We start from the raw sequence: 14,079 nt of genomic DNA on the forward strand, positions 1-14,079 counted from the left end.
CCTTTGAGATGACAGCTTACATTTAGCTTTCAAACGGTGCGAATTTTTCATTAGAAGAAAAATAAGTAGATAACACATGCTTGCTCTTTGCCGGGCAGCTCCCCCAAGCTTTCTAGACAGTAACTCCCTGAGTCCTTCTAACACTCTTGTGAGATAGGAATTCATATTGTTTATATTTTACAAACAAAGAAGCTGAGAAACACACAGAGGTTCATGAATAATTCCTGAAATGAACATTTAAAAAATTTGATCCAATCAGTGAAAGCTTCTAATATAAATAATTCAGTTACCGACCAAGGCATTTCCCACCTTTGACTGGTTTTATTATAAAATTAATACAGAGTGAAAATAAGTGGAGGATTTTGCATGTAATCCAGCTGCCTTATGACAATATAAGTGGACAATTATTGTACTTTAAACCACCTTTTAGGATATTTGCTCAGCATTAAGCAGAGAAGCGAATCCCAAGGATAATTTTTTTTCTGAATGTTTAAAAATTATTCATTTATTATGTATTGACTAAAAGACCATTCACATTTCTTGATCTCATTCAATAGGTTATATCGTATGATATTGATACACAATATGTGTTTGATTTCTTTTGTTCACTGAATGAGCATCACTGCGCATCTGTAGTGGGTGGCTGGCTGGGTGCTGGTGCCCCCAGTGACCATGACACTGGTCCTTGTGAACGCCCAGCTCACCGTTTAGCACACCCCCTCCCTCCATTCTCCTCATCCCCTCTCCTTCCTTCCTCCTTTCCATTCTCACTCCATTTATTTTTTAAATTAGTTTTGCCTAAATATATATCCTGCCTTTCAAGTTGCCAATACTCTGTGCACTTAAGGAATATTTGGGGAAGGCCACTCTCCGCCTCCTCTGCTGACCTGGCGCCCATGATGCTGGTGACACAGGGTGGGCTGGCCTGGAGCCCCTCCCAGAGCCCCAGACCTGCAGGAGGACAGCCTGGAGTCCGGGCATGTGTGTGTCCTGGAGTGGCTCTTCTTCTTTGTCCCCCTGCAGCCTGGCCACCCATGACCAGGGTTACAGGGTCCATTGGCAACTGGGTGCAAAGGACGGTTCTTCTCCATCATATCGGGTTCCTTTGGATCTAACGGCCTCTGCAAGAGGAAAATTGCTCTTCTAAGGTTCAGGGGCGCCTGGGAAGTTGGTGCTGCCTCCTGGGTGGGGATGTCCCCCTGCCCCACAGTGGATCTGAGCTGCTCTGCCCAGACCCCTGCCCCCAACACACACACACACACACACACACACACACACACACACACTCCTCTTTAGGATCAAGGTGTTGATTCTCTCCATTGTTTGGCACGATGGTGGCCAAGGGCTCACGGCCCTGTCCGTCCATCTCTGAGAACCGTCCCAAGCTGAGAGGGTCTCTCCAGGTGGTAGATGTGGCCCCCATTTTGATGACTGGTTATGGTGGGGTCTCCTTGCCTTGTTCTGGGACAGTCCTCCTGTCTCAGCTCCGGAGCTTCCTGTGGGGTCGTCTGAGCCTCTGCCATCACCGAGTTGCACCCCAGCCTCTCCCTCTCCCCAGCCTTGCTGCCCTCCCTCCCTCCACAGTCTGTGTCCCTGGCCCGAGTGGGTCATCTAAGACCTGCTGACACAGGGCCCTGGCCAGTAGGGCCCGTGAAGGCTGGATTTTGGCCCCTGTTGTGCTGACCAAAAAAAAACAGGATTGTGTGCTTCTACGGGAAGGGGTCCCTACTCCAGTACAGGATTGTGTGCTTCCAGGGGAAGGCATCCCATGGGTGGGGGAAGCTAGCAGTGGCCCTGCAAAAAAAAAAGGGGGAGGAGAAAGCACATTTTAGAGCAACACACAGTTTTCCTGAAGATGAGCCCCATTTACTTAACATGATCCTGTCAGTTCCCCTCCTAACTTCCTCAGCGTTCTTGAGAAGTGTGCTGAGTGATTACCCGGCAGCCATTAGTCTGTAAGGTTCCGGCCTCAGCCTCCCCAGAGGGACCTGACCATGCAGAGGCTACAAAGATCCATCACTGCTCCTCTCAGTTGAGAGGCAGAAAGCGAGCAGAGGAAGCAGCTAATAGCAAGGCCAGGTCTGGACGGCGGAGTGATGGGCACCGAAGCCGCAGGACCAGCGTCTTCCGGTCACAGAGGCCTTACCGCCTGCCTCTGCTGTTCCTTTGTTCCACAATTACTCGCTAGCAGACTGCGTGATAGGTGAGGATTAATTATCTGTTTGCTGCCAGGCTCATTCAACGGCCAGCTTATTGAAAGGCATGATCATGCATGCTGGTCGCCGCTGGCTGCTTGTTCATGGAAACAAGTGTTGGGCAAACACTCGTTCATCTGATGAGCTGACAATGGTGATGGGGGCTGGTGGGCTGCACCTGTCTTTAAGTAGCAGTGACGGGCTCTGTCATTCAACCAGATGCTGCTCATCAAATATTCAGCAGCCAGAGCTTTTACAAAGGCCTTTCATCGGCTCATGTACAAGCAGAAGGGAGAAAGGAGGCCAAGCTTCTGAAAGCTGGGCTGGGCTAGGCTTTTTTGTTTGGAAATGGGGCAGCGACTAGTTGGAAGGAGGGATGATTAGAGAATAGTTACCCAGGGAATTTAAACATATTTGTGGTCCGGAGTTTTGCTGTTTTTTGGATTTTGTGTGTAACACCCTAACAGAATCTCAATGAATGAGTCCCCTGCATTAATTCCTGGGATAATCTGTCACAGAAAAATAGACTTACACTGAGTGGGGGACAGGATGAAGTATTGATTGATTCATTCATTCATTCACTCATTCATGTGACAAATATTTATGAGGCATTTACTCTTTGCAAATAATATGTTAAGAACTGGTAATACAACAGAAAGCAAAAGTAAACAACCTAGCTCTATAATCCAGAAATTTACTCTCCATTTGGTAATACTAAAGGATAAGTTTAACTTTTCAGACTACATTCTAAAGTCTAAATACAGTTGACCCTCATCACTGGCAGATTCTGTATTTGTGAATTAAATTTATTTGTGACCCCAAAATAATAATGGTCACACAGCTTTCATGGTCATTGTCAGACCCAAGCAGAGCGGCAGGGGATTGGAGTTGCTGGCCACTCACGTGCAACCGAGGAAGGTCAAGGCGAGGCTCTCCTTCTGGGTTCAGCTCAGACTGTGAACAAGTGTCCTGTTTGCAGTCTAGCTAGTGCCATGTGTACCACGTTTCTGTTCTTTGTGTTGGTGATGTTGCTGTTTAAAATGGCCCCAAGCGTAGTGCTAAGTGCTGTCCTGTGCGTCTAAGTGCAAGAAGGCTGAACATGTGATCCTGCAATCCCACTCCTGGGTGTAGAACCGGAAAAGATGAAAACTCTAATTTGACAAGATATATGCACCCCTGTGTTCATAGAAGCACTACTTACAATAGCCAAGACATGAAGCAACCTAAGTATTCATCGACAGATGAATGGGTAAAGAAGATGTGGTATGTGTATATGATGGCATACTACTCAGCCATAAAAAGGATGAAATAATGCCATTTGCAGAAACATGGATGGGCCTAGAGATTATCATACTAAGTAAAGTAAGTCAGAGAGAGACAAATATATAATATCACTTATATGTGGAATCTAAAAATGAATTTATTTACAAAACAGAAACAGATTCACAGACATAGAAAGCAAACTTATGGTTACCTAAGGGGAAAGGTGGGGGATAAATTAGGAGTTTGGGATGAACATATACACCCTACTATACATAAAACAGATAAACAACAAGGACTTACTGTAGGGCACAGGGAACTCTACTCAATATCTTGTAATAACGTATAATGGAAAAGAATATCTATCTATCTATCTATATCAATATATAACTGAATCACTGCTGTACTGCTGAAACTAACACATTGTAAATAAATTATGCGTCAATTTTTTAAAAAATGAAAAAAAAAAAAAGAAGGCTGGGATGTGCCTTATGGAGAAAGTACGTTTATCAGAGAGACCATGTTCAAGCAGGGGTCACAGTGCTGTTGGCCATGAGTTCACTGTTGATGAATCTATTGAATAAGGTGTCTTTAAACAGGTTATGTATTGATCGGCTGATGAAAATGTTGTACCCAGAGGCTCCCAGGAACCTACTGTATTTCCCCGTACTATCCCATTCAGTGTTCAGGGCAACGTCATAGAGCATCACTACTGCAAATAACAAGAGTTAACTGTATACGTTTTGCACTAGAATTTGGGGCTTAGGGTTCTAGTGGCATAGAGCTTGAAGTAGGAGAGGAGAACTGTCATAGTGTTTGCAAGGGGTTTCCTAAAATTGTGGCTAGAATTTTCTTTAAGGTGAGTTATATTAAGACATCTTCGACAATTGTGTGGGTGAGGAGAGCCTCTGTAAAGTTGTCACAACTTCTTTGGTGAAGTGTTCTCTATATTTGATTTGCAATTAGCTGTGTTTTTTCTGCATTTATTTCTTAAAGGCCTAGAATTTTAAACCTGGGACACAGATCTACCTCTGGATGTGCTGGGTGTTAGTGTCCTTACAGGAATGGTGCAGAGGAGGGCTGTGGAAGAAGCTTGCACTTTTTAAGCTTTCAGTGTTTAAATGACTCATTAATGTAATAATAATGCTATTTATTTTCACATTTCACAAAGACCTTTTACTTTGATTATTTCTTATAATACTCACAATATCCTAAGAGATAGTATTTTCCCACCTTACAAGCGAGGAAGAGGTTTAGGTTAATTTGCCAGATGTTTGTCAGACTTATATATATATATATATATATAACATATAATTATACATATGTGTATATATATAACTGTCTCCTACATTTTTGTATCCCCAATTATGGCTCTAATGTATCCTAATTATGAAAGCTATGAAAGGATTGTTATCAGAACTCTTGGATAACATCAGTACCAACATATTGATGAGACAGTTTTCACTTACAATAGGATTATTAACAAAACCAGTAAGCTCTGTGTTTACTTCAGGAAGTATATATAGTTTGGAAGAAAGTGGATACTTTTTCCCCATGAATTTCATGAATTTTTCTTATTCTCAAGTCTTGTTTAACCTATAGATTTGTTCTCTCTCTCTCCCAACCTCTCTCCTACACAGAGACAAAATCTCTCTGACAAAATGACAATCAAATTATTTACAGTCCATACATACATATGTATATGTAATAATTGTGATTACTGGAAAAAGTAAAGTGTGGCCAAATTAAATTTGAATTTCAGATAAGTAACAAATAATTTTTTGTATAATTTTGTCCCCAATTACATGGAACATACTTATTAAAAATTCAATTATTCATTTTTTTTGAGATTCAAATTTAACTGGATGTCCTGCATTTTTATTTGCTAAAATCTGGCAGCCCTAATAATAATCATACTTGCGTGTGTGTCAGGAAGGAGCTATTCACCACCTTTTCAGATGAGATCGGGTGCATTCAGGGTGTATGGCCGTAGACGCCCCACCTTTTCAAGTCACCATTTGCTTGGCTCAGTTTGGGCTCCAGGAGACAAGCATTTCTAAACTCTGCTTTTCAGTTTCATGCAAAATGTCGATCTACCCTATCAGCTATTCATTCATACAAATATGGGATGATAACAGCAAAACATATTGGAAATGGGATCAGGCTGGACTTCGAGTTAGCTGATTAAACTTGTCTCTAGTATATGCCCCTCTTATGCCAAAGCATTTTTCGCTGAACTGTTTTGGGGTTAGAGCCAGTGTGCTGATAAAACTGAAACCAAAAGTTATCAGCAGAAGAATACACTAAAGTATCTTCTGTGTCTTATTTAACTATACATTTGATCCAACTTAGCAGGTTGGTTGTGGTCCCTGAGTCACTAGCTCGAGGTTCCTAGTGATGGTTTACAATGCACGGCAACTGCTGTGGGTTTTATTTCCTGCATCCCTTTCCTGCCTCCCAAAGAGTGTGACACTGCAGTGACGCCCCATCAAACACACCCATCCAGACTGGCCTGAATGAACACACATGTTATAACTCTTGGGGGCGATGGTTACACGGTGACCCGCACTGCCTTCCTCCTGTGGGACAGTGTATTTCCTGGAGAGAACATTTGGCCTTTAAGAGGTAGTGTGAAATAGATGTATGGACAGGGGATGCTCGCCTACCAGGAGCTCGGCATATGGCCCTCTTGACCAGGACAGTGGGGACATGGTTAAAATGGGTGCGTAGACACTCTTTCTGCTCAGTTCCAGGTATAAGTTTTGATGTAGCTGCATTTTGCACAGAGTGTCAATATAGATAGTGCCTGCACAGATGTCACTGTCGGAGAATGAGGTGAAGATGAAATAAGTAGATGAGTTCCTTACAGGATGTTTTACTCAGTTTTCCAAATTATATAACATTTATATTTTTTACAAGTGGTATTCAAGCAACAATAATTTGTACTGTTTTCCCACGTTAAGAAGATCCATACAATTGATAGAGCGGGAAAATGAACAAATTTAGTCTAAACACAAAAAGACCACAGATGCGGGGCGATAATACTGGAAAATAAACAATGAAGAAATCACGGTTTCCTCCAGTTCGAACTATTTAGTTAAAAACCCACTGACCTTTAGAAACAATGAGAGTGAGTGTCTGGAATGCAGGATGGGTTCTATGTGCTGTTTTGCTCTGAAATCACATCTCTGTCCCTCCCTTGGCTGAGGGCCACGCTGCGCAGTACGCCCCTCCTCCGATCTGTGTGGGCCTTTCACAGCTCCTGGGCTTGGTCTGCAGTTATTCTTTCTCCTCCTTTCTGGAGCCTTGTGATTGAATTTGGTGAGCGTGTGAGTAGTGTGGCATCATCTGATCTCCAAGTGTCCACGTGTACCTGCACCTCACCATTCAGGGTCCCCCCTGGCCAGTCACCCCAGGGGCAGTGATGAGAGTAGTTTAATTGAAGACAGGCCATTCAGTGGTTCAGGATTTTTTTTTTTTTTTTTTTTTTTGCGGTACGCGGGCCTCTCACTGTTGTGGCCTCTCCGTTTGCGGAGCACAGGCTCTGGATGCACAGGCTCAGCAGCCATGACTCACGGGCCCAGCCGCTCCATGGCATATGGGATCCTCCCGGACCCGGGCACGAACCCGTGTCCCCTGCATCGGCAGGCGGACTCTCAACCACTGCGCCACCAGGGAAGCCCGGTTCAGAATTTTTTTTTCCAGTTTTCCCACCTGCCATGGACCATCCAAATACCAACACCAGACTCCTCCTCTCGTCCTCACACCTTCAGAAGACACCCCAAGTTCTAGGCTGTGTAATGTGACCCGTTCAGAGACAAGGTTCTGTTTCCACCAGAGGGAGCTGCTTTCTCCAAAACAGCTCCAACTGTGGCATTTCAAGGCCTTTTAGACAGTCCCCACTAACCCCATTTACTTGGCCTCATTTATACTTTTTTTTTCTAGAAAAATAAAGATAATTTAAAGTAACCCTTTATTGTGAGTACTGTTGGAGTTTAAGTTATGAAAAAACAAGAATTTGGGGGAAAGGAGGCTGATGGGATCCAATTTCATGAAAATCAAACGTACTGGAAAGGAAAGCAGCACTAGTGCAAGAACTTAATGATGAGACCAAAATACACTCTTCACCCTGACAACGAGGTTCATTATGGGGGTGGGACCAAAGCGTGGGAGAAAAGATTTCAGAAAGGGAAGTGCCCTACCATAAGTATAAAGTCAGAAAGTAACCCTTATATAAGTACATAGATAATATTGGACTATGCATTTTCTGTATGGATGATACAGTCCTGAACATTAAAGAGCATCCCAAGCCAAGTCCTTCCATGCTATCGTTCAGGAATGGCAGCAAAACATCCACTTAGGTACTTAATTGTACCACAGACACGTGATATAGTTATTCTGTCAATAGTGATGATGACAGTTATGTTCTCGTTATATTCTCAGTATACCCGTTACCTCTGAGGTCCTTACTGGAGATTTGCCAAGTTAGGACTCAGGATACAAAGAAATGTAAATAAACCAATGTCTCTAAACTCAAGGAGTTTCCAATCTAATTCTGAGATTATACTTGGAAATCTGAGCCAATGTATAAGTGTAACATCATGTCAATAATAGGAATAACAGCACAAATAACTAAAGTTTGCTACTATGTAAATAATATGTATAAATGTATATCGTATGTTATGTAACTAAAGAGAATGGGAGGAGCATTTACCAAAAGCTCTGATTTTAGTTAGGCGTCATTAGTACGCAGCCCGTCTTTGAGGCAACGTCTGGCCAACAACTCTGTATGGTTTTTTTTTTTTTTTTTAATTTGTTATTTATGGCTGTGTTGGGTCTTTGTTTCTGTGCCAGGGCTTTCCCTAGTTGTGGCAAGCGGGGGCCACTCTTCATCGCGGTGCGTGGGCCTCTCACTATCGCGGCCTCTCTTGTTGCGGAGCACAGGCTCCAGACGCGCAGGCTCAGTAATTGTGGCTCACGGGCCCAGTTGCTCTGCGGCATGTGGGATCTTCCCGGACCGGGGCACGAACCTGTGTCCCCTGCATTGGCAGGCAGACTCTCAACCACTGTGCCACCAGGGAAGCCCCTCTGTATGTTTTTTGAGACTTCTGAAATGTGCAGGTGGGGCCATGTCACCTGTGACCTTCTGAGCGCAGTTTATCTGAAGCTGTTCTGACTTGTACAGCTCTCGGTTAAAGGGTGCGCGTCTGTTTGTGCGTCTGGAGTGGGCAGGGGGGATGCGGAGGTTAATGCAGCTGTATTTCCTGTTTGTAATAAAGCATCAGGAAGCGATATCCTTGGGGGAATCTTAACATATCAAGCGCTTTAGCATGTTTTTACTAATTTTTGATCCTGAGAGTGGTGATGGAAAGGGGGAAGAAAAGGTGTGTGTGCATGTGTGGGAGTGTGTTCGTGTGCATTTAAAATGGATCCAACTTAAGAAGGGGGTTCCTTAGGTCCAGGGGATGAGAAGAAAGGGGAGAATGAGTTAGGAGAATTCACAGGGTTTGCCTGAATACTTGCAAGGAGAGAATACTGTAAAATAAAGCCACAACATGGGGCATCACAGAAACCTTCCCCAAAGCAGCCTGGTTTTCAAGAACTCTGTTAAAATGATGTCTCTACCATATTCTGGAACTTGGCACTGCTTTTTTCCCTCTTTCTGCCTATAGAACGTTTCATTTGTCGGGAAGAAGTCCAGTCAGTGCCCGGGTGTTAAATTCTTCAGAGCGTGTGCTCCTGCCACCTAATCATTGCCCAGCACAGCTCTGCCACTGGGCTGCGTGTGTGCAGACCGCACCTTGCTCTTTATGACTCTTAAGTGTCTGAGTGTATTTCCTTCCCGCCCCCCCCCCTTTTTTTTTACAACTTTATTAGAGTATAATTGCTACACAATGATGTATTAGTTTCTGCTTTATAACAAAGTGAATCAGTTATACATATACATCTGTTCCCATATCCCTTCCCTCTTGTGTCTCCCTCCCTCCCACCCTCCCTATCCCACCCCTCCAGGTGGTCACAAAGCACCGAGCTGATCTCCCTGTGCTAGGGAAGGGTAAGCTGTGACAAAGCGAGAGAGAGGCATGGACATATATACACTACCAAACGTAAGGTAGATAGCTAGTGGGAAGCCGCCCCCTTTCTTTCCCCTCCTCCCTTCCCTCTTCCTTTCTGTTTTTTTTTTTAACATCTTTATTGGAGTATAATTGCTTTACAATGGTGTGTTAGTTTCTGCTTTACAACAAAATGAATCAGTTATACATATACATATGTTCCCATATCTCTTCCCTCTTTTCATCCTCACTGTGGAATCCTACAGACAGTGTGAATTTTGTTAGGACCAATTTTGTAAATCAGTCATGCTGTAGGCAATGCCCTTGGGTCCCTTATTTTGTGTAAGGACCCATCAGATACGTATCTGTGGAAACATGGAAAAAATTGGAAAAATTAATCATTGCCGTTTATAATTTCTTTTTTAATTTAATTTTTCTTTTATATTTATACAGTTGATTCACAATGTGTTAGTTTCAGGTGTACACATTGATTCAGTTACACCTATGCATATATCCATTCTTTTTCAGATTCTTTTCCCATATAGATTATTACAGAATATTGAGTAGAGTTCCCTGTGCTATATAGCAGGTCCTTGTTGATTATCTATTTTATATATAGCACTGCATGTTTGTCAATCCCAGTCCCCCAAGTTATCCTCTCCCCCACCTTTCCCCTTTGGTAACCATAAATTAGTTTCTGAAGCCTATAATTTCTAAAAGCATCATATGTGATCTCATTGGTCTGTCTCAACTATACCTATGGGTTGCATGGAGCTCATTTCATTTCTTTTCTTTTGCATTTTACCAATGAATAAATTGAATTGAAGAGAAGTTGCATAATTCATCCAAAGCCACCAAGTAAGAAGTGGCAGAGCCAACAGAGGAGAATTCCACAGTTTGGAATCTGATTCAGGGCTCTTCCCTAACTACTGTGCTGCTTGATGGCTACGGTGCCATGCCTCCCCCAGAGGTGTGACCTGTCCTCACGCAGGAAGTTTGCATTCAGGGAACCGTATCCCAGAGCTCATGGGTGTTGAAAAATGGTGGGGGGAAAGGAGAACTGGGATTGGACCTAAAACTTTTGGAGTGAATGGAGAGTCTTAAATAAGGGCCTTGGCTTACACTTGCCGGGGGAATGGTTACCTTTTAATTTCCTGTCATTGAATAAGTTTGGGTTAAAAATTAGGGAAAGAAAATACACCTTAGAAATAATATTGCTCCGCTCAGCAGTTTGAAGGCTTGTGGCTCTTCTTTGCAAGTAATTTACATTATCCAAATATAATATGATGAAATCTGTGTGAATAGGTGGTATGATTTTGATGGCTATGTTATTTTATAGTAATTCTGGTGACTGGGATCTGGAGAAGAAGAAATTTATACAGAAGCTAAGATGCTAAAGTAGTGTTAGGGTGTGCTGAGGACCTCTTACAGTATTTGAGCCAGTGAAAACCGTGTGATACTGTCCGTCGTATTCTTTCTTCTCACCCAGTTTTATTTATTTATTTATTTTGTAAATTTAAATATAGCTGATTTACAATATTTTTGGTGTACAGGAAAGTGATCCAGTTATATATATATATATATATATATATATATATATATATATATATATATATATATATATATATATTCAGATTATTTTCCATTATAGGTTATTGCAGGATATTGAATATAGTTTCTTGTGCTATACAATAGGACCTTTTTATCTATTTTATATATAGTAGTGTGTATCTGTTCTGTTAATCCCAAATTCCTAATTTATCCCCTCTCCCCTTTCCTCTTTGGTAACTTCTGTGTGAGTTTGTAAATAAGTTCATTTGTATCATTTTTTTAGATTCCACATATAAGCCATATCATATGATATTTGTCTTTCTCTGTCTGACTTCACTTAGTATGATAATCTCTAGGTCCATCCATGTTGCTGCAAATGGCATTATTTCATTCTTTTTTATGGCTGAGCAATATTCCATTGTATATATGTATCACATCTTCTTTATCCATTCCTCTGTCGATAGACATTTAGGTTGCTTGCATATCTTGGCTATTGTAAACAATGCTGCTATGGATATTGGAGTGCATGTACCTTTTCGAATTATGGTTTTCATCTTTCCAGATTTATGCCCAGGAGTGGGATTGCTGGATCATATGGTAGCTCTGTTTTTAGATTTTAAGGAACCTCCGTCCTGTTTTCCATAGTGGCTGCACCAATTTATATTCCCACCAACAGTGTAGGAGGGTTCCCTTTTTTCCACACCCTCTCCAGCATTTATTATTTATAGACTTCTAAATGATGGCCATTCTGACTGGTGTGAGGTGATACCTCATTGTAATTTTGATTTGCATTTCTCCAATGATTAGTGATATTGAGCATCTTTTCATGTGCCTGTTGGCCACCTGTATGTCTTATTTGGAGAAATGTCTATTTACGTCCTCTGCCCATGTTTTGATTGTTTTTTTTTTTTAATATTGAGCTGTACGAGCTGTTTTTATATTTTGGAAATTAATTTTAATGTTACTTTCTCCCAGTTTATTCCACAGGACAAACTTAATAGGACGATGCTGGTTACACTGGTGAAACCAGCCTTCAATAATTCAGTGCCTTCAAGACTGTCAAAAATTCCATACAAAATACTTATATAATTTTTAATTAAATATATTTGATCTTTTATTTATATCTCTCTTTATTCCAAATAGGATGTAAAATGGCTTATTCTATCCATCTAATAACATATAGCATGATACATAGCATAGAAAATAAATAAATCCAGGGATAAAATTCCCAAGGTTCTGCAGACTTTAGCAGAGGTGGGTTCATAGGAAACTCCAAGCATTTAAGTAGCCAGGTCAAAGAGGGAAGTAGTTATCTGAAGAAGTCCGAGTCCATGGGATGAAAACCAGTGGGTTTCTCAGAAGCAGAGCATTTCTTCCCGCTGCAGCTTGGAGTTAGTTCCACGTATTCATCCTCAGGAAGAGGAGGCCGTTAGAGGCTGTGAACCCCACTCTGACAATCGCTTCAGTAAATAAAAGAACTACAGCTATTTCCTTTCTTACCTTATTCGCAAGATAAAAATTCAGATTCTCCAAGGCAACAAAGGGATGCATTTGCTTTTAGTCAAGGTTCTCAGTGCCGGGATCATGTAGAATCACCTGGCAAGCTTGTACCTGGGCTTCCAGGTGGCTCCGACTGTCTGCACCAGGGGCTGCTTTTGACTGTTCCCTCATGTCCCCAGCTCTGTCGGGGCCGAGCCTGTGCTCCGAGGCCCACCTCCAGATGCGGACTTCTCGCTCACAGGCAGGGTAGGAAGGGCAGATGCTGAGTTTCTGCCTCTGACAAGTGCCTGTAGCACAGATGTTACTGCTGCTCCTTAGGGGAGAACCCATGGGCTTTTAGGTCAGAGTATCAGTGCTTTGTTAGGAGTTCAGTTATTTACAGGTGTGTGTTGCACCTGTGTCGTGCATCCTCCCACAGGTACCGAGTTTTGGGGACATTGATTCCTCATCATGATCTTACTTTTTAACCCTCTGTGGGCCTTTTTCAGGGACAAAATGACTTCCTGTTCGTATTGGAGGTCTTTGGTATTCTTTCTGTTTCCTGATAATTGGCCTGGAACCTCCCCTCTCTGGGCACCCGCCCAGTGCGCTGTGTCCATTCCAGCCGGAGGAGCCCCAAGCAGCCCTCGGCTCCATCCCTAGCTGTATGCTCTGCGGACTGACTTGTTCTCTCAGATGAATTGGCTTTCCATGCACTTGAGAACCGGGGTGGAGAAGGTCTTGAGTTTTGTCCTGACTCATTTCTGTTGTTGCTGAGAAAGGAACCTGCTCGGCAGTCAGGAAGGTAGAGCTTGGTGAACACATGACACCCGATTTCAGAATGAGGATGTGGGCCGGATACTCCATCCTGGGAGATTTTTTCCAGCACAGGAAAGCCTGTGTGTTTGTTTCAGCTCCCCTAAGGGGTGGTGAGAGGGTGGGCAGGACTGAGCCCAGACGATGCTGAAAAGGTAGCTCATTTAGTTTATAAATGGACTTTACTCCTCCTTTTTACATAGAGAAAATAACGTAGCTCCTGTTTAAAATAATGTAGCTCCTGTTTAAGTCAGAAGAGAGCAAAGTAAAGCTTTGGGGTCAAATATTTCAAACGAGAAGAGCAGGCAGTACTTACTACCTTTTGCAGAACGAAGAGACCAGTGTCGTTTCCAGGTCCCCCCGGGAAGTTGTGCGCACAGCTCGGGGTGAGGATGCCACCGAGGAAGCCTGGAGTTTGGGCACTTTTACAAAGTATCAAAATTAAAAATCTGAGTTTTTCTCTCCCATTAGTTTCAACTCATCACAACATTAGATTGTTTAAATTTCTCCATTGTTGAGTTATAACCCAGCCCGGGAAAATCTGCAGGTAGTATTTCGGGGGGGATGTTGGGAAAACCGCTCCTTGGTTGGTGTGACCTGTCTTTGCGGGTGACAATGATGCACCTAATTGCATTGAGCAGCCCAGGGCTGGTGGGTCATGTGCTAGTTTTCGGTCAAACTGTGGCTTCCTCCGGGAGGGACTGCTGTGAGAGCAGGGCTTGTGC

At 42.8% G+C, this 14,079-nt stretch overlaps 1 protein-coding gene across 4 annotated transcripts in view; it reads left to right on the forward strand.

Moving 5' to 3' along the window:
* Window positions 1-14,079, forward strand: part of PIEZO2 (piezo type mechanosensitive ion channel component 2) — a gene marked incomplete at its 5' end in the record, with an annotated part of 353,117 nt that overhangs the window by 75,357 nt on the left and 263,681 nt on the right. The window lies entirely within an intron of this gene.

The sequence above is a fragment of the Mesoplodon bidens genome (assembly GCF_964165515.1).
Source record: "Mesoplodon bidens genome assembly, chromosome: 13".
Taxonomy (NCBI): domain Eukaryota; kingdom Metazoa; phylum Chordata; class Mammalia; order Artiodactyla; family Ziphiidae; genus Mesoplodon; species Mesoplodon bidens.